This window comes from Melozone crissalis, unplaced genomic scaffold (assembly GCF_028551555.1).
Source record: "Melozone crissalis strain CALT ecotype California unplaced genomic scaffold, PUWL_Pcris_2 ptg000042l_1, whole genome shotgun sequence".
Lineage (NCBI taxonomy): Eukaryota > Metazoa > Chordata > Aves > Passeriformes > Passerellidae > Melozone > Melozone crissalis.
Window position 1 is genome coordinate 35,272,317 of NW_026535820.1, and position 25,135 is coordinate 35,297,451.

At 38.7% G+C, this 25,135-nt stretch overlaps 1 protein-coding gene across 12 annotated transcripts in view; it reads right to left on the reverse strand.

Moving 5' to 3' along the window:
- Positions 1-25,135, reverse strand: part of LOC128942722 (poly(rC)-binding protein 3-like) — a 495,488-nt gene that overhangs the window by 157,910 nt on the left and 312,443 nt on the right. For 11 of the 12 annotated variants that reach the window (XM_054285365.1, XM_054285364.1, XM_054285361.1 and 8 more), the window contains one exon: positions 11,273-11,358. The exons of the other annotated variant lie outside the window; for it this stretch is intronic. The gene's annotated coding sequence lies outside the window, so the exon portion shown is untranslated. The remainder of the gene's footprint in view (positions 1-11,272; positions 11,359-25,135) is intronic. 12 annotated transcript variants of the gene reach the window in all.

Sequence of the window (25,135 nt, forward strand, 5' to 3'; positions counted from 1 at the left end):
GATAGAAGTGGGATAGAAGTAACACACTGTAACTGAAAAAAAACTGTACTTGAAAAAAAACCAAAACTGTTTTTTTCAACTGTACTTGAAAAAAAAAACAAAACAAACAAACCCAAAACCAGCTAGTAAAGCAGCAAACTCTTTTTAAATATAGAAAGTATAAATTTATTGTACTCAATTCTAAGATAAACAAATGAACATCATCTGTGGTATAAGTGCACTGACATAAGCTTTTTCCCAGTCTTTGGCATTAAAATTCTCCAAACTCATAAAAACCTTCAAATTTCAAAAACTAAATCTAACCCTAAATGTTGTTTCTGTACTGGCGAAAGTTTTCAGCAAAAATTTAGTTCAGAAAAAAACACCATTACTATTAATTAAGTGTGTCTGTGTAATGTTTACAGGCTGAAGCATCAAGCAAATGACATGTCTTAAAACACAGTGATGGTTTGATGGGCACTTTTCCCTGGCCTGCCTGAACTGAGTCAGGTCACTTCCCCAGGATGCTTGTTCACTTGCACTGGAGCAATGATTTGGAGGCTACAGTGCAAACCAGACGAGCACATGGCTCTGCCTTATAAAGGATCTTGAGAAAAAGAAAGGAGATGGGTAGCCTTCCAAGGTTACTAACCCAGTTCACAATTCAGTCCTACAAAAAGCTATGCCAGCACAAAGGGAAGGAAAGGGGCAGAGATAGGTGGAAGGCTGTGGGGAGGAGTGGGAAGTACTTAAGTTGAATTTTGCCACCAAAAAATATACACAGAGAAGTCTACAGAAAAGAGTGTTCAGCGTGAGTTCTGTGCCCCTCCCAGAACCATCAATTAGCAGATATTTATTTATATTAGTACGAATATGCACATACCTGAAATAATTATAAATTAAAAATTAAACATACTAAATAAATAGTATTAGAAAACTTGATTTAATAGTCCTATAAACTGTAATCAAGTAAAACTGAAATGAAGACATTTATCATGCATTTGTATTTTAACACCTTTAAAGAACTTCACCTAAAAATATAATATGCATTCTTATGCAGGAAAACAGTTACTTATGACAGTCACTGTGATTTTTCTGTTGCACTTGGAAGGAACTGTAGGGTGGCATAATGGAAATATGTTTTCTTCTCATTCTATTAGACATACAATAAGGCTTTCAGAATATTTTTACTTCGGACACAATCATCAGCATAGAAACTGCAGTTTTCTGCACAAATATGGAATATGGACTTCAAGCAATGGCTGCCAAAGCACACAATTAATGAAAGTAAAGTAAGAGAGCACTGAAGAATATCAGCTAGTAAATTGCTCAGGGTTACTCATGCAAGACAGCATCATTTTCTGCAAACACACAAACACACAGTGCCAGTCAAAAGCCATGTTAATCTAACATTGAATTAAAAGCAGTTTAACCTTCTGGACTTCACATCATGGGCCAGAGCTCAGAGCAGAGGGCCAGATTCTGAGTGCCTAGAGTTTCACTAGGCTGCACCACAGCTTGGGTTTCTATATTAAAAGCACCTGGCAGCACTTCTGAGGATGTCTGTCGCATATTAGGGATAAAGGTCAGGAGAGGAACTGACAATGATTGCCCCAAGGGCCATCCACCCCCAAAAGTGTCAGTGTGCCATGAGAAATGACATTCTAAAGGACAGCCAGTCTCATAATCAGCCTGCCATAGGGGCAAAAATCAGTGCAACTCTTTAAATGTGATTGTTAGAAGATGCACAAGTCTGATCTAAAGAAGGACTTACATGCTTGAAACTTGCTCATGTCTCTAAACTGCTCTGGTCCACCCCAGAAAGAACAGTGCCCCTCCCTACAACCCAGCTCTGTCATCTCACCATCATACAAAATTTAAACCAGCATTTGATGTAAAGAAAAAACTGTTTCTAGACAAAAAAAAATTACACAAAAACATTTTCAAACACTGAATTGAATGAGTATGAGAAAAGCATGAATTGTAATTTAAGTTCTACCTCTTACTATTTTCCTTAGTGAAACATAAACTAGCTGTGTGGCTGTATTTAATTCTTCATGCAAAACTGTAAAGCTGGGTCTTTGGGTCTCAGCCTTAATCAAGGAAAATTAAATTTTTTAAGGGTTAAAAGTTGTAGGAAGTTGCTGTTACATTGCAGAACTACGTATCTGGCTTGACTTTTAAAAGAAGTGATTGAAAGTACAGGCGCAACAGACTGAGATACTGTCTTTTATCATTCAGTGGGCAGTGTTGAAGAACAGAGCAGAAAAGGGTGTGTGTTCCATTCAGCTGCAGAAGAGCAGTTGTACTCATTTTATATACCAATAAGACATTAGGACAAAGATTTTAACAACAGAAACAGTAACTGAAATAGTACCAGGCACAATTGTATACACAGTGGAAGCCTTTGCAGCTTTTGTTTTATCAAAAAACTTCTGAACAAAGAAGTTTTGCCATTTTTCTTTTTATTCCCAAGTATTTAATGAAAAGCACAGCTCCAGAAAATATCTCTTATCCTTGTAGAGTCTGATTTGTCATGCAGAATGAGTGTATCGAGGTTTTAATATTAAATAGTTTACTCACAGCACTTTCATTTCATTCAGACTCACACGCTAGTTTTCCTCCTTCATAAAAAGGCATTTTGGATACATGGCTGAAGAGCCAATCCACGAAGTTGCCTTCCAAATGCAGCAGCTCAGCACAACACACAGTCCCAGAGTTATCCCTCTCAATACGCTCAGGGGAACGCATGGGGAACACTCGGAACCTCGTTCGGAGCACAACGGGAAATGCCAGCCGCACCAGCAAGGCTGGGAAAACCTTTTTCCTGATTGGCTGCTCATCCCAAACTGCCTGGCAGAGGTTTGAAATATGCAATGCAGGGAAGTGATATTCTGTGGCATTCATTCAATTTACCTGCACTACACTCCAAGGAGCCATGCTATTAAACAACAGCTCCAGTGTGTCAATAAAGTTAACTTAATTAAATTGCTTCCCCCGCACTCTTCCAACTAGCAAGATTTAGGGCACAGGGACACAGTGTTGCTTGTAAATAAAAGGATGATTTAGCTAATCATTTGCAGAAGAAAGAAGTATTTTCATCAATAATTCTATGCAAAAAGCAGGGAGCTAGTTTGAATTAAAACAATCACGTGGGATAAGGGGAGAGATAATACCAACTATTGAAGGGCTGTGAATATTCTTCAAGCAGTGTCAATTAAGTCCACTATTTAAATCTCAGTGATTGCGCTCTTTGCTCCATAAGACTGAAATAACAATTGCTTAAATGTAATGTTGTAAAACATACTATCATTATTACAAGCATAGTGAATATGCATTCTTAATTTGCTGGGGACTCATCTTGTCCCTTTCTGGTCATTTTGATAGGTACACTCTCACTGCCTTAAAAGAGTCCCGTTTTAGGAGTCTCTAGTCTGTCCTTTTCTGTGGCAATACATGGGAAATATTACCAGTAATTAAGGATAAAAAAGACTACAGCCAAAATTAACAGATTGTTGGCAACCTTATCATACTTTCAAATCATCAGTATGAAACCTCTGAGGCTCCTAGTCTTTTTGAAGTTAGGTGTTTTGAAAGGCTACAATTAAACTGATGTAGCTGTTTTGCAAAATAGTATTTATCTATTCTTATTCCTTTTTCCTCAGAAACTCTTCTAATTTTGACAGGAGCTCCCTGATGTTACATGCGCAATCTCTGCTCTGCCTCTTGAGTGTTTTCAGCTTTGCCCCAAATCTCCTTTTGCAGACACTGAGTAAAAGCATGCCAAGCACTAGCAGGTAGACTCTCTAAAGATTTCTCGTGTGCTGTTTATATCCTATTCCCTCTGAGCTCTTATATGCAGGTAATAAGTCTTTCTTGTTTCTTTTCTTCAAATATGCTTACTGTTTCCCATTAATAGCAAGATCTTGGAGCTGGTCTGAGTTTTTATAAGCAAGTGAAGAGAGAGAGAGAGAGATGCTTGTAAAGGCACACAGGCACAGTTTAATTTAGGAAGTATGAAAATACAAGCAGAAAAAAGTCCCTTTATGCCCTCACAGCCATTTCTTGCAGTACAGGCCATTGCTTCATAAATGTGACTGCCAGGGGGTCTGAGACTGTGCGCTCCTCCTAGAGCTCAAATCCTCCTCTAGTGTTGGGCTTGCTCCTCTTTGTTCTACTCTGGCTCAAACCATCCAGTGCAGCCTCTGCTCACAAACCAATGAAATCACCAAGCAGATTCCTGTCTCCATTTCATACTGGTTAATTAGTCTCTTATTTCTTCACAGCACAAGCTGGAATGGCAACAGCCTTCCTGCATGCCCTCTCCCAATATCACAGAAAACAGCCCAGAGCATTATTCACGCAGACTTGAGTTTCACTCAATAAGAACTTCTACTGAATACCACAAGACAAAACTAAAATGAAATGTAATTACTGTGATTAGAAATGTCAGAATTCAGTGGGAATGAGCAGCCCTTTGGCTGCTTCAAAGGGCTACTACTTCACTGCTTAGTTGCAAGATCTGTTACTTCATCAATGCCTTGTCAAAGTCAGGATTACATGAAGAAAAATGTGTATACAAATACAAATGTTAAATGCCTATGCTAAGAAATTTAATATAAAGTAAAGATTATGTATCTAGGGAACTATTTATCAAAGAGACTGAATTAATTTACATTAATGGCACAGTGCAGTGGAAGGGTTATCAGGATGCTGAGTGCTGCAGGGTCAGAGCCAGCAGGGCTGGTGGGGCTGCCCATACCTCTCCTCCCACAATTTCTGCAGCACCCAGGGGTGGCACACTTGACCCCCAGGAGGGGAGGGCAATACTCAGCTGCTCCCAGTGCACCTTCCCATTGATAGATGTCAGCCTCAGAGAAACAGAACCCTATTCACAGCATGCAGGAGTGACAGGAAAGGGAGGGAGTCTCTCTTGTAGGACAACAGTGACCTTTTAGCTAGGATTGAATACACTGAATAAGACCCTTCTGGAAGTAGGAGGATGAAGAAAAGGAAAGTTTCTATTATAAAACAAATAGCATTGAAATGGAAATCTTCTCATTTTTTTTAAAACCAGTTGAACTCCATACGGCAGCATAAAACAATTCATACTATTACACTCACATATTTTCTTTTCCCTTTCTATTCAATATATAAATCTTCGTGAATAGTAAGAACATTAGGAAAAAAAAAAGAGAAAGAAAAAAAATTACAAAGACAATTTTCTTAGGATAATTATATGGCTTAGTTCCTTCCTAATGAACTGTTCTTCTGGCTTTTTGCTCATTTCTACCCTGACAAGACAGGCAAATAATGTGTCTGTATCAGCCTAATAAATGTTGTCTTTTAACTGGTTATTGCTACTACAATATAAAAATACTGTGCATGTTGAGCTACACAGGACTGCAAAACACAGGACAGTTTAGCCAAACTGCTCTTAAGCTGGACTGAACCTGCCCTGTCCTATCAAAAATGGCCCTCCTGCTTAAAAGGACACCAAACACTCCCTCTCTGCCCCAGATTCTTTGGTCTGTCAGGAACTTGCAGCCCTTTGGCAGAGCCCCAGGAGGAGCTGCTGTGGGCAGGGTGTCACAGACACACTCCATAGCCCCAGGGATCCCAGCTGCAGCGACATCGATTTCTCCTATTTTTAATGTCACGAGTGCTGCAATGCCATTCTTCAGCCGACGGGCTGGCACAGGCATGCTGGCCCTGCAGAGTCCTTCAGCCCAGAATCCTGTGCTCACTGGAAGGGCTGCTGCTGGGGCATCCATGATTTGTGCCCACGGGAGCAAGGCTGGGAGAGCCCAGACCTGGAGGCTCAGTTGTCTCTGCCTGCTGGAGAGCAGGAACAGAGGAACAGAGGAACAGAGCAGCAGCAGCAGGAGCAGAGCAGCATCCTCCTCCAGTGCCGTGTAAGCAGCTGAGGCCACCCTTCACTTACAGCAAGGAGGACTGAAGTTCACAGTGATCCTGCCTATGTTTAGGCACTTATCCAAAGCTCCCAGTTCTGGAGAGCAGTTTCTTTTGGCCAACCACATGAAGAAACTAGACATGTTGGAAGGCTCACTCAGCCCTTGAAGGGACCAGAATCCCTCAAGGTCTTGCCCCCCTCCTCTGTGTTGGCTGGAAGAGTGTGAGATGGTGGCATGACTTAGGACCATCCATCAGGTGCCAGAAGTTAGACAGACCTGTGTTCCAGGGATTTTTGAGGAATGAGAATCCATGAGGATGAGAGCAGAGACTGTGGCACCAATACCCCAGCAGGGCCTGCCCACTGAACTCCTCCTGTTGCCACGTGCACCCTGCAGAGTGCCCCCTCAAAGTGGGGATTACACAAGGGTCGCCTCAAAGGGTCCCCTTGAGGGATCAGCATCAGGCCTGGGGACACAGACATGTTTCTGGGGAGGAAGGGAGGGCTGTGAAAAGCTTCCACTGCTGCAGGGAGGGAAGGTGCTGCCTGTGGGTTCAGTGTCAGGTGGCAAAGGCAGGAAAAACCTGCTCCAGAACAAAATCTTGAGGGCACAAGTAATCCCTGAATACAATTTGAAATCTGAACTTTTGCTTTTTTTTTGTTTCTGGTGCCACAGGCATTTCTTGACTGATTAGAGGCTCCCTAAAACTGATTTTCTCATTCAGGCTGCCCACACTGCCCCCAACCAGGTGACTGTGACCCTTCATATTCACTCTTGCATTCAACTGCAAAAGTCTGAATTAGCAAAGACAAGTGTCATAGGTGCTCAACATCTCCTGTTGAGCCAAGATCTTTATTTGTTATAGCTGTCAGCCCAGTCAATGCCTGCTCTATCTCACTGTGGGCAGGCATATTCCATCCTGCTGGTGTCAAAAGCACATCTATTTATTCAGTGTTGCTCTGTGCTGGGCAATTGCCACACTGTGGGGAAAGAGAATTGTGATCAGCACCATTTGTCTACATAATTGTGCTTGTTTCTAGACAATTGTTGGGTCAGAGGCTAATGTTTTTTATTTATAGTCTTTCTACACCCATCTGAATCTTCCTGTGCCTTTTTCTGCAGCAAAGAATTCGGTACCATTTGGCTTCTACTGCAGAAATTCTGCTAGCAATCTGAGAAAAAGTATCTGAAAGTAAATCCATTACACTCATTGGAACAGAATTTTACATTAGGGAGCTGCAGTAGTGCCTAAGACTCAAGGTGCATTTCTAGGAAGAAATCAAAGATCAAATACACATTTAGCTTCTTTTTTCTTCATATTGTATAACTACCAAAGAGAACTCAAATATATTTGCCTGGATGCTATCCTTAAAAGCTGAAACAAAAAATATATGTTCCCTTTACATCTCAGTGTCCATTTCATCTAGTTCTGAAATTCCCTAAATAAGAAATAATATTGGTTTTCTTTATGGCAATAATTCTGTTTATTTTCACTAAGATATTTCATTTAGTATTTTGCCTTTTTGTTATGCTTATTAAATAAACAAATCAACATTTAAGTTTAACACAGTTGTTGCCTTAGGCAAGCCACTATTTCGGTTCTTTAATACCTCAAGGGTTTCCAAATAGCCTTACAAAGTAGAGCTGCTTGCTTCATTTTCTATTGTACTGCAGGCAGCCTGCAAAGGAAGTCATGCATAATTTTTTAATACAAGAATGGATTTTGCTGAAACTGCTGTTTGCATTTTTTTTTTTAATAGGTGCAATTTTTCAATTTAAATATATATTTTTATTTTAAATTATCCTTTCATTTCAAACTAGATAATTTAAAATTAAAAATGAATTTTTACCAATGTGGTTCCAAACTTGGATTTACATTAAATAACATGCAATACTCAAGTATTATGTGTCTGTTGGTAAATATTTGCTGACCATCAAACCACTGAACTGGGAGAGTTTAAGAGACTAGAGAAAACAGCCTCTGACAGAAGTGCTTGGTCCAAGTTTGATATCTGTAGCTTTGTCTGCATGTTCAAAGGAGGTATTTTCTTCACTTTATTCAGGTTAGCTTTATGCAATATTTAGTTCATGCACAGTTATCTCTTGAGAGCTGATAAAGGCATAAAATCTTACTTTCTACTGAAGGGAAAAGCTCCATGGCAGAGACTGAAATCTGCTAATTCTAAAAACTTTCAGGGCACAAAAAAACCCACACTGATCTGTTTACTCAGTACAAAGAATGGCTAATTTGACTAATAAATCACCTTAATATATGTAATAAATAAATAAACATAAAAATATGAAATGTCATTCATTGGTTTCTAAGAAAACAAAAATCAAATGTCAAGAATCTGAATAAATATATCAGGAACTTCTATGTAATTCCCTAAACGCAACAATATAGGTTCCAGTTTTACTAATATAAGTATCTAATGTAAACAAGTATCTGTCGAACTGATCTGTCCTATGGTATACTCACAGCAGTAGAACAGGAGTGATTATAGTGATCAAAGGTTTTTCTCCCATCAGTATTTTGACTACAGGAATTATGCTGCCAGTCAACAATACAGTAACCAGGGAGAAGATGATGTAAAAGGAGGTTACACACTTTTTTTTTTTTTTTGGTGGTAATACTGTTCTTCCCAGTCTAGATTATCAAACTAGTGAGGTCAACCACCATTTCATTTACTGCTACACTTTGGCAGAAAGCCAGAATACTTTAATAACACCAACTGAGGGGAACGAACCCTTTTCCAGAAAACTAATTACAAAGTAAATGCACAGAAGAAAGACGGAGTGATCATTTCTTCTGACCCTCTATGTTTTTTACAGCCCCCTTTCTTAAAGCAGAAGCAGCAGAGCACAGCCTTCTGGTATCAGTCTCACCAAAGTCAGACTTACAACCGAACCAACAACCCCTGTACTATGTTATCAATTTTTACAGTGAACTTGCTTATCTGCTGTGATTCCCGATATATTTCCCTCAAAGATTAGGACCCCTTAGAACACAATTCCTCTTTCTCTCGATGAAGAGAGAAACTCTTCAGCCCTAAATTCAGTATGTTGCTATGCATGGATGGGCTGAGGTTACCAAGCAACCCAGGTGCTTGATGGAGCAAGTGGTCCGGACTGTTGGTATCATTTGCAAATTTCATTGACAAGGAAATTCTGTCAGCTTCCAGGTTGTCCACAAAATACCGAAGACATCTAATTGTGAACCTTGCTGAAATCTTCAGCAAAAACTCTCCCTCAATTATGACTCCTCTTGCCAAGTATTTTCTATGTTATTGTCATTTATCAAGTGCTCCATTGGTATTGTGTAGGGATAATGTTTTATGAGAACACTGAATAGTTTGAAGTAAACTCTAGTAAATACTTTGCTGGTCATACTGTAGAACCAAGGAAGCTGATAGGAACTGTGATCAGAGGTGAGGGATTTGTGTTCCAATATTATTTAGTAGAAGAGGGGATTTACCCTGTCGTACTACAAAATAAAAGGAGATACCACCACCACTGCTTCACCCATAGGTATATGCCTGTCCTTGTCCTTTGCTTTTGTAGCATTTGCCTCAAAACACAATGCTGTTAATGAAAACAAGGTAATTTGTCTAAGCAGAAATGGAGCCTCTTCCTTAGAACTTGCCCCCCTGCTTCCTCTCAAAATTAAACCCTCCATTTTCTCCATTCAGACTGACTCACAGTTTATTATTTATTTCCTGGGTTGATGAACCGATAAATCGGTTTCGTGCACAGTCCTGACATGCTTAATGCCACAGAGATTCAGTAATTCAATTATTAAGCTTGGATTCATTGTGCCAAACAGCCTCATTTTCCTTACGGTCTGCTTTTCAGGGTAAACAGGACAGAGCTTCAAAACTGCATCTCACTGACACATCCAAGAAGAATGGAAGCTGCTGGCTCTAGCCTGTCTGTCCTCTTAGCAAAATGCAGCTGAGTGGTCACTAAAGTAGGTATGGAAGCTTGTATTGTTATCCACATCTCTGGTGTGTTCTGTCCCAAATAGGAAAGTGAACCACACAGAGGTGCAGACAGGTGGATTACTTAGTAACACATGATATATTCAGTACTGGGATCCTTTAAGACCCCAAATAAAACTCAAAAGCTGGGCTGTGTGCTTATAGCTAAAATGCCTGAAAAGAAACCAAACATGCAATAAGAAAGAAGGAAGCTGTTTTATAAACATAAATCCAAAGACTTTTATTCCCATGGGCAGTTATTAAATTGTGCATATTCTTTATATCACTTTTTTCTTCATTTATAAGAAGTACTACATCAGAAGACTTTTGTTTTGGAGACTGCTGGTAGCTAAACATGCTTAATTATGATATACAAGGTCATGAAATATTTGATGCTGTATGAACTAAATTCAATGTATTCACTTCTTTATCTCAGAAATATGCAGTGGCAATAAAGAAATAAAGTCCTAAAATTTCAATACCAATCATCCACAGAGTAATAAAACATGATTGTCAAAACTCAACCAACCTGTAACCAAGAACTGCATTTCATAAAATCTACTGGATACACAGAACTGAAATAAGTGAAATATATTTCTAGATGTAGCAAATAACATAGTATTTACAGTAATTTTATGAAAATAGAAAGAAAGATGAAATTTGGTAGTGCTGTAAGAATTGCCATTGATATTTTTGGAGCAGCAGCCTCTGGATATATAAGATCTCTCACTTAAGAAGTTAGGATAAGTGAACTTCATTGTTTAGAATAACTTTGTGTTTTAAAATTCATTCTCATGAAAGTTAAACGTTATGCACAGGAAAACTAAAATTTTAATACATTCTGAAGCTCTCCCTCAACAAGAGCTGAACAGAAAGGAACTTTCTTTTCTATTCCTCTTAGTTAGGACCCTCTTCCTCCTCATTCCAATGTAAACCTTTTTCCTCTCCACTTTTCTCAATCCTTTCCAGTTCTTCTAACACTCTTTCCTCTAAATGAAGAGTGTATCCTCAGACACTATTATTTCCAGAAGTTTCCAAATTCTTCTAGCTTCCTTTCCCTAAGTCCAGCAAAAACATACAAATATTTAATGATTTAATCTTTCCATTCTAAAAATATTTTAGAGAAAAGGGTTTCCCAAAACATCCAGAGATGTCACCAGAGGTGCATTGGCCCTTCAAGTTGGGATAAATAAGTGAGTCAGTGCTTTATCTCATCTCTATCTGTAATATTGATAGGTTTCATTTTAGCTGGGAAATTTAAGAGCAGTTCCATACTATTCAATTTGCACTCATGCTTACTTGGCTCAGAAAATTAATGCAATAGTCCATATAATAAATACAAGAATAAAATACAAGTCAGGAATATTAGAGAGGAAAAAAAATCTGGAATGGAGAACTTACTTGTCAGAAGAGCAGTGATATTTAAAAACCTGCTGTCGATCGTCAGCTTTTGCAGTCCCAAGATATCTAAAAGTGTTGAGTATGCTCTGGAAAGGAAAATGATCAAGGATTTAGTTATTTTGTCACCCATCAAATACTAAACCAAAACTTGTCCAACACAGATTGCTTTCCCATTTTATGAGGTTATTAATTCATAAAATATGTTTTTATTTCCCTGCTGGATTTGTAGAGATTTCATGGGCTTCCAGAAGTTGAACTGCTCAGATCAAACTTCCTGGAGTGCCTAGGGAGTCAAAACAATGAGAAAAAACAATTATATAACTTATTATCTTGCATACCTACATTTGCAAGCTCTTATAGTTGAGAGAGAGCAGTGAAAATGAAAGAAGTCTGACTCCTTTACTGGTTAAAAAACCAATATGCTGGAGCAAATGACTTTCCAAAACAAGCCCAGAAAATCATGTCCCTAAATGTCTTTCAAAAGGATGACTACAAGTTCATTTGCTATCTTTTGGACTAGTTAATGTATTTGGCCTCCTAATTTGTGGTCTAGTAGCTGGGACTATCCCTTTGTACTCAAACACAACTCTACATTAAAGTATAGCTTTGTAATTTCCAATTGTCCTTAACAGAAAGGGGAGTTGACTGTACCAAGAAGCCCTCCTAGCTCTCAAAATCAAAATGAAACTGAAAAACTGGGATGAGTGCTTCCATCTATGCAGGCTGTGGTGGAAGGAGTTATGGGAGTTGGGAATTAGGGAGTGGAGTTGAACCTATGAAAAAGAATGTTAGAGGGAAAGTGGATTTAGTGTTGTCTTTATTTCCCACTTTCCTATGCTATTTTTAATTGGCAAAAAATTAAATTAGTTTTCCCAAAGTCATCTCTGGGGATTTTTTTTGCCTATTACTATTATATTTGCAGGGAATGCCCTGACAAAGGCAGGAATGATGCATCTGACTACATGTTCTCAGAAGGCTAATTTATTACTTTGTTATATTTTATTATATTAAATAATACTATTCTATACTAAAGAATACAGAAAGGATACTTACTGAGTGCTAAAAAGCTCATAATGAAAGCTTGTGACTCTTTCCTGAATCCTGACACAGCTTGGCCCCAATTGGCCAATGAGTCAAAACAACTCACACCAGAATCCAATCATGCAATCACCTTTGGGTAAACAAGCTCCAAACACATTCCACATGAGCAAAACACAGGAGAAGCAAATGAGATAAGAATTGTTGTCCTTTTCTCTGAGGCTTCTCAGCTTCCCAGGAGAAAAATCTTAGGCAAAATAATTTTTTCAGAGAATGCGAATGCCACATATTATGGCAATCAGTTTTTTTTCCCCTTATTATGGTAATCAAGAATTATCTTTTTGTCTTTATTCCAATCTGTAGGATTTTCTATTGTATTTTTCAAGAGGAAGTGAGAGACTAGATGGATGGGTGCCTGGCTGCTGGCCAAAGTCAGCCCACCACAGCTATGAAATAATGTTTCCACTGTCAATCTTTCTAAGATCCCCAGGACTTAGACTGGAATGGAGATATAAAATCCATACTAATAAAACTCTGCCTATAACACATAGGAATAAACAACAGAATTATTAAGGAGCAGAAATGTTGCCCAGAGAAAATTGCATTAACAGGAAAACTTCATAGATCTCTACCTTCTGTACTGTAGTGCAGCCACAAATTTGAAAATAAAAGCTTATAGTCATGAGGACAAAGTCAAATGACTACTACTCCATGAAAGGAAACAGATGAAAACCTCATTTTAAAAAGATGTCTACTTGTGATATGATACTGAGGTGTCTTTGGCCCATTAAAGAATTTTTGACAGCAATCATTGAAATATAACATAGCAATTTTTTTAAAGTCAGAGATGAGACTGATCAACTTGCAGCAATATATTTGTTCTGTCAGCACTCTTTTAGAAACAACTATTTAAAGTTCTTTCACAGCTAGGTTTTTACAGTCCTAAAGTGATTTATTCAATTTCAGATTTCATTAGGCTCCAGAACTCCATTTTAGCAATCATTATGATACTGATAGCACATTTCAGCTATGAAAAAGATTGAAATGCTATGCATCTCTACCTGATATTGGAGGCTATGGGATAAAATCTCCATCGAGTCAGTACTGCAGAGGATTATGCATTTGTTTGGATTCCCTTGCTTTTGCTCAGGATATGCCTTACAGCGGCAAAATCAGCAAAACCCTCTCTAGAAGTCATGGAATGAATGCTTTCCTGAATGAGTTTTCTGTTAGAATTAATGTTCTGTTAAAATAATCAACAGCCCACTGAAATTGTGAGATCCGTGGCAAACATTTACACTGCCTCACATACATGAGAGAAACCTCTGGTATAACAAAACCTAGAAGAATAAAAGTTGCCAGCAGAACTGAGCAAGTACAAAATTCTATCAACAATCTCCCATTTACAGCCCAACCCCTCTTGTAATTTAGTTGTGTTTTCAAGGCTAAATGACTAAGCTGTCCTACCTGTACCCTGGGAAATCTATAAACACACAGTGAAATTAACTACTAGTTGGGAAAGAGAGCTTGGAGACAGCCTTATGAAAATGTCACCTAAATCCTCATCAACTGTCAAAAAAAAAAAATAAAGCAGTATATTAGGAAATACTAGGAATAGAACAGAAAACAGAAGAAGAAGAACTACGATAATGCTGCCAAAGAAATCCATTGCTCACCTAGCATTTTGAATATTGAATACAGTTCCAGTCATCTCATCTCAAAAATGACAGGATAGCAATAGGAGGATAAAGAAAATGGTGACAGGATGATCAAAGGTATTTAATGGTTTCTCTACCAGGAAAGAAAAAAGAAAGGCTTTAGGATTTTCATATGGAATAGGGACAAATGAGGAAAAGGACTGTGACAGAGCCCCAGGACAATAATGAAGCAAACTGAGAAAGTGAATAAAGAATGGTTTTCACTTTATTTCATAGCAAAGGAAGTAGTCACAATAAAATTAGTAGTTGGTAAGTTTTAAACATGAAATCCAAGAGAGGATGCTTTCCACGAGGATCATAATTACAGGGTGGAAATTCATTGCCACAGGATGTGGTGGGAAGCTCCAAACATGTGTGGGCTTCAAAAAGCAAGCCACTGTAGTGGTGAAAGAAACATTGACCAGTACTAGTCCATGTTTTACCCAAAGCTGCATGCTATAAACTTTCAGGTTAAGAAGCTTTACAGAGTGCTGTAGGGTGTTACCAAGGCAGGTTGTCCTTTGGTCTGGTTTAAATACAGCTGTTGCAATTCTTGTCATTAATTTTGCTTTTATTCTGAGTTCTTAGTCATCTCTTGCAACAGGCAGATGTTAGAGAGCATTAGTGCAAATATGTGATTTTACATTTCTATAAACATATCTAGAGAGGGGCTTATGGACCATTTTAAGTTCAAATAGTGCAGCCTACTCAGGCAGGCAGGCTTTAGGCTAGGATTTTCTGAGGATCCTCAGGTCTGGCATCCAAGCATCCAACTGCTACTGAAGAATAAAGGGACTCATATACAAAACTCTCATTTTATGGAAATAAGAGATGATACTGAATTTTCTTCCCTCAAAAAAGAAGAAAGTGGTAATATCATTCTGGTGTAATTAGTGGCCTTCATCTTAACTGTTTCATGTGTCTCATGATGGGAGGCATAGAGATTTTCCCAGACACACAGATAGATATAGGATGTATGGAGTTGTCACTTTATGTATATTGTGGTGATAAAATACTATTATTTTAGTGACTAAGCAAGGTTGCTTGAACTCTGTGTCCATCTTCTGTTCATCTGATGCAGATCTGAGACTCTTATGCTACAAGTGAAAGGCTTGTGACTTCCACCATGGGATGGCTGATGCTTCTGATCAGATAAAAGGCCATGGTTAGGAAACACTTTTAGAGGACTTTGATGGAAGTGTTCTGACTGACTTTGGCAGACTAGATCTCTAGTTGTGTAGGTCACAACTAAGTTGTGGGGTATGTCTGGCCCTATAACTCTTGGTTGCCAGATCACTAACCTTGGATGCTATCACTGTTCCCTTCTGCTACTTACTCATGTTATTTCATTGAAAACCAGGAGGTGGGAGGAGGGATGGGGCATAGCCTGGTGTGACCCCAGTCACTGGGGAGTGAACCAGAAAACCTGAGGGGAATTTTCTTCCAGTAGTCTCATAGTGGTTACTCAATGTCTATTCAGGACAGAAAATGTTTGCATGGCTGCTTGGAGTGCTAAATATCCTGAAAGCTGAATATGTCACGCTAGGCTAAGCTCACTTGGCATTTTGGCTGTTTTAGTTGGGATACTGGTTTAGGACACAGATCCATCTGACCTCATGTAGATATTTTTAGATACTAATTTATGCAAAATTCCAAAACACTGAAAGGTTACCAGATATTATTACAGAGGATTATTACAATTATAATTGTATTAATTTTTTATTTCCTAAAATATAGATGGTCTTGTAAAGAACTCTGAAAATAACTCCCTTTGTTTATTCTAATTATCCTAGACTGTGAAGTTATACAAAGGTACCAGTGAAACTCAGAATTTTCTGCCCTCAAAAATTTTCTTGCACACTAGCTAGAACAGTTCCTAAGAGCCTTGCCCAAAAAAAGAGAAACCAGACTCAAGAGATATTGCAGAAAAAGCTACTTCTAACTACCTGCGTTGGAACAGTGACTGCTCTTAAAATTTATACTCTATACTGAGAAATAGTAGCTGTTCAAAACTGATGGGAAACAAATGAGGTTTACATACAAATCAGTGTTCCTGCATAAGTCCCTTCAAAGTTTACCTCAATTAACATGAAATTGTTATTCTGCTCAAGCAAAAAGATTTTTCTATGTAGGCATGTACTTACTCCAACACCTGTCCACTCTAAAAGGTCACAGCTCAGGTTGATTGGTGTTTCAGCTAGCAGGGTTGTGTCGGTCTAGTGCAAGGGATTCAAGTCCCCAAGCTGAGTTTGTTTTCTCTGTGACAGTAATTGGTAAATTATCTAATTCATTTTGAGTCATGAGATTTTTGAGTTCCTCTTCTGAGGAGAGGGATTGAGAGAGCAGCTAGATGGGTGCCTAGCCACTGGCCAAGATCAACCCAATGGATCCTTGGAGCAGGCAACATATTTAAGCAACTTTGTTTTCAGTGAAAATGTCCAGACTGGGTTTGTTGCACCTCCGTTATACCCCCCAATTCCATACCTTCAGTTAACTTAAACTGAACTGCTCTGAGAACCCTTATATAGACAAAGAATGATTCTGTTCTCTAGGAGCACGAGGATGCAGCCTTACTCTCCTACTACATCCTACAGACAGTCTGAAAATGCATGATCCAGCCCTATTTTCCACTTGGACATTGTTAATGGGCAGATTTCTGCAGACACATTTGTTAATTATGCATTGAATTGCTTGGACAAGGCACTTTTAGCATGTGGGTGGTTTGTCAGCTGTTTTCTATTGGCCATGCATTGTTAACAATTGTTTCTACTTCTGCCTTGTTGCCTTATGTTGGAGGAAGAATGATACTGCTCATGAATGGCCACCTCAGACTAAGCAGAATGTTTCTTCTTGTTGAACAGATGAAAACAGCTTTCTGCAAGATACAGGTGAGTAAAAAATAACTGAATAACAAATAGAAAAAATGCTAGTTTGCACATGGATTTGTTGTTTGCTTGATTTGTTGCGAGTACAAAACAATCAGCATAGCAAACTACTTCCTCACACAGGTATTTCTCAAATAGCTGTTTGGATCTAACAAACATTTTTTTTTCAAATGTTAAAGCAGAAGTGAATCAGACTTTAAGAAAACAAGTTTATTGGACCATCATATAATCTGTAATGGAAAGGTTGCCATATTCCTCAAGGAGTTTTGATTAAAAGCTATGGAGCTATGCAGTCAATTAAAATAATTATATTTGCTCTAAGTTGGGACAATCATCTGGAATGATTTAATTTTCTTTAGGCTTGGTCAACCAAAGTGCATACATACTACCTGAAAAAATCACATCTGGTAGGGTCAATGTTTTTCTTTGCCCTTCCAATACCACACACACAATGTTTTTTAGATCCCAAAGGCCTTTGACATTGCATTACAATGGATCTGCCACCTCTAATATGCTGAGCAAAATAAGGCATACTCCCCAAGAGAGGGGAAGCAGACAAACTGCCCTGAGGCTTCCCTATTGTTATTTCATTTAGAGAGACAGGCAATATCACGGTATCTATGACAAGAGTGCAAAAGATTTCAAGTCCTCCCAGCTGTCCCCTCCCTAATTTGATACTGATTGTTCTGTTGGTCCCCACTGTCCATAATGCTCTGAGATTTCTTGTGGCTGCTGTGCTAGAGAAATCTCCCACCTACTTGTGATGTGCTCCTCTTCTAGAGGCAGCAGACACTGTGCTGCCTTATCCAGCAGCAAGATGTTTTTTTATTGAGGATTTCCATGGTGTGTCAATAAGCAATACTTAAAAGGTTAAAGTCTCCTAATTGCCTCAGCTTAGTTTCATAAGGACACATGCAACACAAAGATGTGTGTGGGGAGCATTCCACACCTGAGTAAGCACTGCCTTGGGAGGGATGGACAAAAAAGAGTGTGGTGCTCAGTATGGTATCCTTGTTTTACGAGCTCAGACTGACACTTAGGGAAAACTGTGCAGATAGCAAAGAACAAGGGTTGTTTCCCTGCCACACTCTCTAGGAGATAGCCTCTTCTCTGTGCTGTAGACACTGATCAGTAATGGTTAAGAACAGGAAATCTCTGAGAGACTGTCTAGTTCATGCACCATCTCAATTTGGCATGCTTATTGAGCCTTACTGCTCAGCAGGAATATTAAAGACTTCCAGAGTTATCATTCTTCTCCACAGTAGGTATCAAAATCCTTTACTATTTGAGACGCAGTATTGTGCAAGTACAAAGAAGCTGTGCCACTGCCTCAGGTCTTGCAATGAAAGGGGTAGAACTAGAAGTAAAAATTATGTCAGCTGTCCTAGGTGCTGTGCAAGCAGCATCACTGCAGACTGATGGCACATCCAACAGGTGAGGGCAGAGAAATGACAAAACTTGCCACATGTCACATAGGTGAGGCTTACTCAACCTTCATTATCTGATAAATTGCTCTGCCTCTGGAATAAGCTAAGGCCAATGAAATGGTGATGCTATCAGAAGGCAACAGAAAATAAAAGTCCCACTGTGAATTGCTGAAAGTTACTGCTAGCATCACAAAAGTAACACTCATTAAAGTACCCCTCTCCAGCAAAGCAAAACAGGACAATTGTAACAACTTGCAATTTGCACAGAGAACACACTGTGCAGGAGATATAGAAAGAAAAAACTGTTAACATAGTATCAATCTAATCAGCTGTTTTTATTGCAGGACTAGAATAAATGAATACCTTGTTAAAAGAATCTGCGGGCACAATCCCATTTCATTTATATATTAAAATGGTCTTGCTTTATAGAAGAATCTCATCCAGTGACATCCTTGAAATAATTCACACGATTAAGATGAGGAAGATTTCACCTAATATGGTCATCTGACATTCCTGATGCATACCACACATCACCGATTATATTGTTATGTTATCCTTACTCAGCACTGCAATACTTAAATGATATTTCATCCTTTCAAGCATCAGTATTGATCTCTGGCTACATTAAATAATTCCAGTTAAACAGTGTGAAAAATCCCACTTTTTAAGCTACGGTTTCAGTTAAATAACTCAGCTGAAAGTAACAAGAATAATGCTTATTCAAATTCCTCATTTCACATATGAGAATGATTGGCAGTAATCTGTCTCATTCAAACAGTGATCTCCCATTGCTTTCCAACAAGATATAAATGGAAACAAATAATCTTGATCAATCTACAGCTTATACACATAATAAAAAGCATGTTGCAATCAGCAAGCAAATCTGTAAGGGTACAGTTTATAGCAGCAGTACTGCAATTCAATTTCAGTTTTCTCATATCTGCTTTGCAATTTTACCTGCTGTGTTTCCCAGAACACTGTGGTGATCCCATTGTTTAAGGCAATTTGACCGTGCAGAAGCACAGTGATGTTTCTCTAATTTAACTTGCACACAGAAGTCCACCTTACCCTTCCTTGTGCCAGAGTGAAAGGCATGGCTGTTTCCATTGCTTAAGACCTTCTTATGGGTCCTCTTTGATCACTAAGTGTGACCTCCTGCAGAATATGTGATGCAGAATCCCACTCAGTCTGCAAATCCCTGACTATGAGCCTAAACTACTCCCTTCCCACCTCTATCTTGCTTTGCAACAGCAAAGCTGTTTTGTTTTAGTGTATGAAAATAGGATTCCTCTTATAAATTGTGCTTTCCCTTCTTCTCTAAAGAGAAAACAGAAAAGAAAAAGAAAAGCTGATAGAGAAAAAAATGGCTCTACAGACTGAAAGAAGGTCAGAGAAAGTGTGCTGTGGAATTACTGCTGGCCAGTTCTCCCATCCAGCTCCAGGGTAGGTTTGTCTGTAAAATAAGGAAGCAGAATCTATTCCACCTACAGCAACATCATTACCAAAAGCACTAAATAGTTGGGGGAATTGAAAAGTTGCATGCTGAATATGGCTCAGTTGATGATTTCAGGTCCAGGCACTCCTGGGAAAATCTGCAAGATAAGCAGGGGTTCAGCAAATTTGAGATAGCCTAAAGTATTGTCCTGGGGATTGGGCCAAGTGGTCTGCAGCACAGTCAATTGGTGGGCTGAGGGTGGAAGCATAACCCAGTCCTCTGTGCAGGTACTGGGCAGTGGCTTTCATCAAGCACAGAAGCCAGGAAACACCATGCCTCGGTGTGGTAAACACCTCCTGCCACTCCCTGCTGCTGTCCTTTGGGAGAGCAGGGTGCTGCTCTGGCATGATGAATGCTGATGCAGCAGAAGGTTAAGCAATAGATCCAGTATTTCTTCTCAGCTCCCTCAGCTGTGCAGTTGGCATGCACTGAAGTTAGCTGGACCTTGCGTATGTCTAGCAGGCACAGTAATAGTTTACCTGCTCTTTGTTCAACTTTTCACTGAGGGAGAATGAGGCATAAGGGAAACCTGACCCTTTCTGTACCAATCTGCCACCATTAAACCTCACATCTTTGTGCCTACATCTGCAATAACATCACAGTCTATGGACTGAGACAGGTGCTGAATTTATTTTTTTATGAGTAGCCATTGCAGTTATAGTGAAAACTCTTCAAAACCATAAAAGTTCTTTAAAGCACTGCAGTGTTTATAATGAAAAAAGAAGTAAGTCACTATAAATATTTAAGTGTCTTAAATAAAGATTAATTAAGGACTAGGCAGGAAACTGCCTTTGCTTTTAAAGCAATAAATTTTTAATTGCAAAGTATACATTAGTAACAAATTGATGTTTAACGGTGATATAAAAAGAGAAATCTGAAGGTCAAGGATAAAGATCGTGCACCTGTGTATGCATCTACATGTAGAACACTGTACTACACTTGAGCAAATATTGCAAAAATATATTGAGTAAAAATATATATTAATTTGAGTAAAATGATACTTTAAAAAAAGTATTTACTATATTTTTTACTTGTATGACTTTATGGTCATATGGAAGAACATCCCTTAAAAGAATACAAACTGCAAATACCTACTAAAGAGTTTCATGTGGCTGACATACCACTTAGGAGAGTAGATTAGGAAAGTACAGAACAAACAGAAAGATGCCAAATAAAAGCAGTGAAGACATCTACTTTTAACTGCATGGAAGAAGCCACATGTAAGGAGCATGAACATAACCAAAGAGCTTCAGTTTTTAGGTATTAAACAGCATGGTTATCCATTTGAAAATAGATGCAGATATTCCACGTGTAATGTCATGGCTTCTTTTAAGGTATTGTCAACCTAATTGAAAATAAAGGTAATTAATTACTCTCTGGTCTATTAAAATAATTAGAAGCCAGAAAGGCACAGTGAATTCCATTATTCTTCAGTACTCAGATAGCCTGGAAAAACTGGCTCTGGAATGTAATGGGCAAGGCACACTTTGGTTCTGTTTCAGCGTAGTACCTTGGTTTGTTTTGTTGACTCACATTTCCCCTGTTGAGCGAGTTATTTTGTTTATTTGTACAACTGCACATGTTGAGCTTTACACATAACTGAGGATATTGCTGTCCATCCAGGTTCACAATGCGCAGTTTTGAATGTTGGGTACTAAGCTGAAGAAGCAGCTCAGTACGTTCATCATGCACCAAGTGAAAGTTGATCCCTGCTGTAGCAGTTGCATAAAGGTAATTCTGAAATGCACTTTTATGATTGGATGAACTGAACTAAAAAACCAACCAAACTTCAAAAAGAATCTTACCTGAACTGAAACCAGTTCTTTATACAAGGAACATATATACCAGACTGAAATCATGCAGTCTCCCTGCATACAAATGTGGCCTCCTAGCATGCACAGAAGTCTCTTTCCTATACTGTTGTTTCCCTTGCACATTTAGAGCAAACAACATAAGAGCTATAAAAACAAAGGGTCAGAGAAAACCTCCTTGTGTCCCTTGCAGCTGCTCTCCTGGAAAGATGTTCATCAGAAGGCAGGTTTCATATTTTTTTCTCAACTAACTGTTTGAATTTCCTAGATGAAACCTTCCAAACTGAGCCCAGGCCACCTGCAGTAGGATATTACTATGATTTTTTGGGTGCTGACCAGCTGCTCCTGAATACTTTATTCTAAGTTTACAGTGGAAGAGAGAATATGAAGCTATGCACTAAAGTGAGGGACTCAAAACCAGACAAAGTGGGCAGATAAATAAAATAGATTTTGAACTGCATGGTCAAGACATAGCTGAACACACTGAGTCACGTCTTTAATTGGTAGAAATAACCTTAAGACCATTAATCTCAGAGCTACACTGGCTGTTGCCTTGCTTATGATGTAGCACAAGGAAAAAAGCATATAGTGCTAGGCTCCTGCATCGCTCAGCTTTGGTGGTTTGCATATTTTATGAAACAAATTGTGAAAACAACGATATGGGGTTGCAGCATTTTACAAGCTTCACTCTTAGAGAATCTGAGCAATTCAGTTGGTGTGTAGTTCTCGAGCTGCTCTGTCTCTCCACAGCATGGACTGTGCACACTGGCAGTGTAATCTGGGATAGCTTCCACAGCCTCTCCCCAGATATAAACACATTGGATGAAGGGATTAAGTGATGCCTTCAGCCTTCCCAGTATTTACCAGGGCAGATTTTTGAGCACCAAGGAACATCGTCCCTGAGGATAGTATAAAATCTTCTAAAAAGATTATTAAAAACATTTGAGATTAAAAACATTGAGAAAACAAAGACTATTAAAAGCATCTTTTGCCCCCATTAAAAACAAATGAGGGAAAAAAAAATTTTTTTTCAACAATTTTGGGCACTGATTTTTCTGGGATGTGTATTGAGTTATGGACTAACATTCTCAAATACTTATTCAGCTCTAATGGTCTTTCTTTTAACCCTTGTTAATTTAAAATATTCATTTTAAATTCTGTGATAGGGCTATTTTTCACTGCCTATAAATTTACTTATATGCAGCATAGGCCATAGTCTTGGTTGCACTAGTGAGAAACAAAGCCAAGCGAATTTGACATCATCTGTAAGAACAGGCTCTATTTTTCTGTAATAGACTTCCTCCATTCACTCCAATATACTTTGTCTCCCATAACATTTCAAGAAGCCACAATGCTCCTTTCTTTCCTCAGTTGTAGTTGTAAGATTTTGACAGAGGTCACGTTTTAGGGATGCTTACTATTAATAAATTATTGGCCCTGATAAATGTATCAAGACATATATTGATTAAAGTAAGATCTTGATCTGTCTAGCTTTGCTAGATTTACAAGATCAAGAAAGAATGATCAGAAATGCATCTATCTATATCAAGGTACATTTGGAAATAAACACCCCTGCTGGCAAGTAAAACCGCAATGCCTTTCACAAAGATTGTTTTGGTTGCCCAGTATAGTGGTTTAATACCGGCATTTTCTACTGAAGATTCCCTGCTGGAGCCATTACGTGGTGCCACACCAGCCCAGCTGAGGGCAGAATCAGGACCCACACAAGTTTTGAACACCAGAGCCATGTTCCCCCCCTTGCCCACACAACTCCTAGTCACAGACATTTCCAGGGACTTCAACTAGCGCTCAAATCTGGCTAATAGAAACCAGTTTATAGTCTTTTCTATAAACTTGTAATTTGTGCACAGCACAAATGAAGCAAGCATGTCCCTTATAATTGATCTTTTTCTATAATTTGAGCAATGAATGTGTAGAAGCACTGCTGTAAACAAGGTGGGAAGACTACTCCTGTGCATCAGGAGTAAAACAAATAAGAAAAGACTATATAAAAAAATTATTGCTTAAATGGATCAAATCACAGCATGGAACTCTCAGAATCTGACAGCAAAGCATTAATTTGCTTCTTTGAATGATGCAGATTCAATCAATAAATCTCCAGCTATCAGAGCAAATCCTTCAGGACAGACCAGAAAATCAGAATTAGCTCTTCTTTCCACAGAACATTTGAAACATTTAACCTTTTTTCTCCTGTACCTTATTTCTAAGGTACTGAATCCATATCTAAGCCATGTTTTATTTTCGTCCTGTGATCATATGAAAGTTTCCATGCTCACATTCCTTAAAAAAAAAAAAAAAAGAAAAAGAAAAAAAAAAAAAAAGAGAGCAAATAATCAAGCTTCAGTGAAACAGCGAACTCTTTCTGCTCAGCAGAGATTCTACCAGGTATTTCAAGGTACATGCCTTGCTCACTTAGGTCAGTTTGATGCCAGTGCCATGAGAGATACCCAGAGCCTGAAAAGGAATTCAGGGGGGAGCAAGGAAGGAAATTATAGCTTCTGCAAAGGAATATCAAGAGAAAATGAACTGTCATCATACCTCTGTTCAAACAGAAATAAATGAATTTATGTAATACACTTGAAATGTTAGAAATCAAGTAATATCAGTCACTTTAAAAAGAATTTTTTTTTCAAGATGGCATTACCTTAACCACAAAATATTAAATGTTAATATTACAAAGGAAAATATTTTAAAGACTTTCCATTCTATTAGTCACAAGAGTTACAGGAGGCTTCCTAGTAAGAATTTACACTTCTAGAAATTATTCCCTCCTCCCAGGTCACATTGTGCCTAGTCCTGTTTGTATAGCTGGTTGTGTTAATGCCCTGTGTCCCAAAGACTGCTCTTGCTGGCTGCTGCTGCAGAATTTTGCATAAATAAGTCATTTTTAAGTAATCATATAAATTGTTCTTGTGTAAATGGTCAGGTGGGACAGTATTTTATGTGCAGGTAAGATATTTAAGAGGAGTTTCTTATGTAGTTAAGATATATAAGTAGCAATGAATTAAACAAGTGCTGGATGGTGCCTGGATTACAAGAAGTGAGCAGAGGAGGGGTTCAGGGGCTCATCCCATACAGCTGAAAATGCTGCTGCAAGTGCCCTCACAGCAGAGACTCCAGTCACCACCAGACAAACACCAACTACTTTGCTGAGGAGATTTGATCCCCCTTGTCCTGGATGGCCAAGCAAATTCTATTCTATTTGTATGGCAGTCGTCTTCTGTTAAGTGGGAAGTTTTCCTTATCTCTTCCAAAACCACTCCTCCCTCCAGGGAGACATCTGCTGATAACAGGCTATTAAATGTCACTGCATGACTGATAAAAACTACAGCATCTCATTGTGAGATGCTCCACCCAGAGGGAGGAGCCAAGCATTCCTACCCAGATATAATCTGGAACACCAGCATGGCTTTCTCCACTGGATTTCCTAAAGGAGCAGCTGCCTCTTCCACCGGACCTTCAGACGAAGACTACACCTTTCTACAGGAT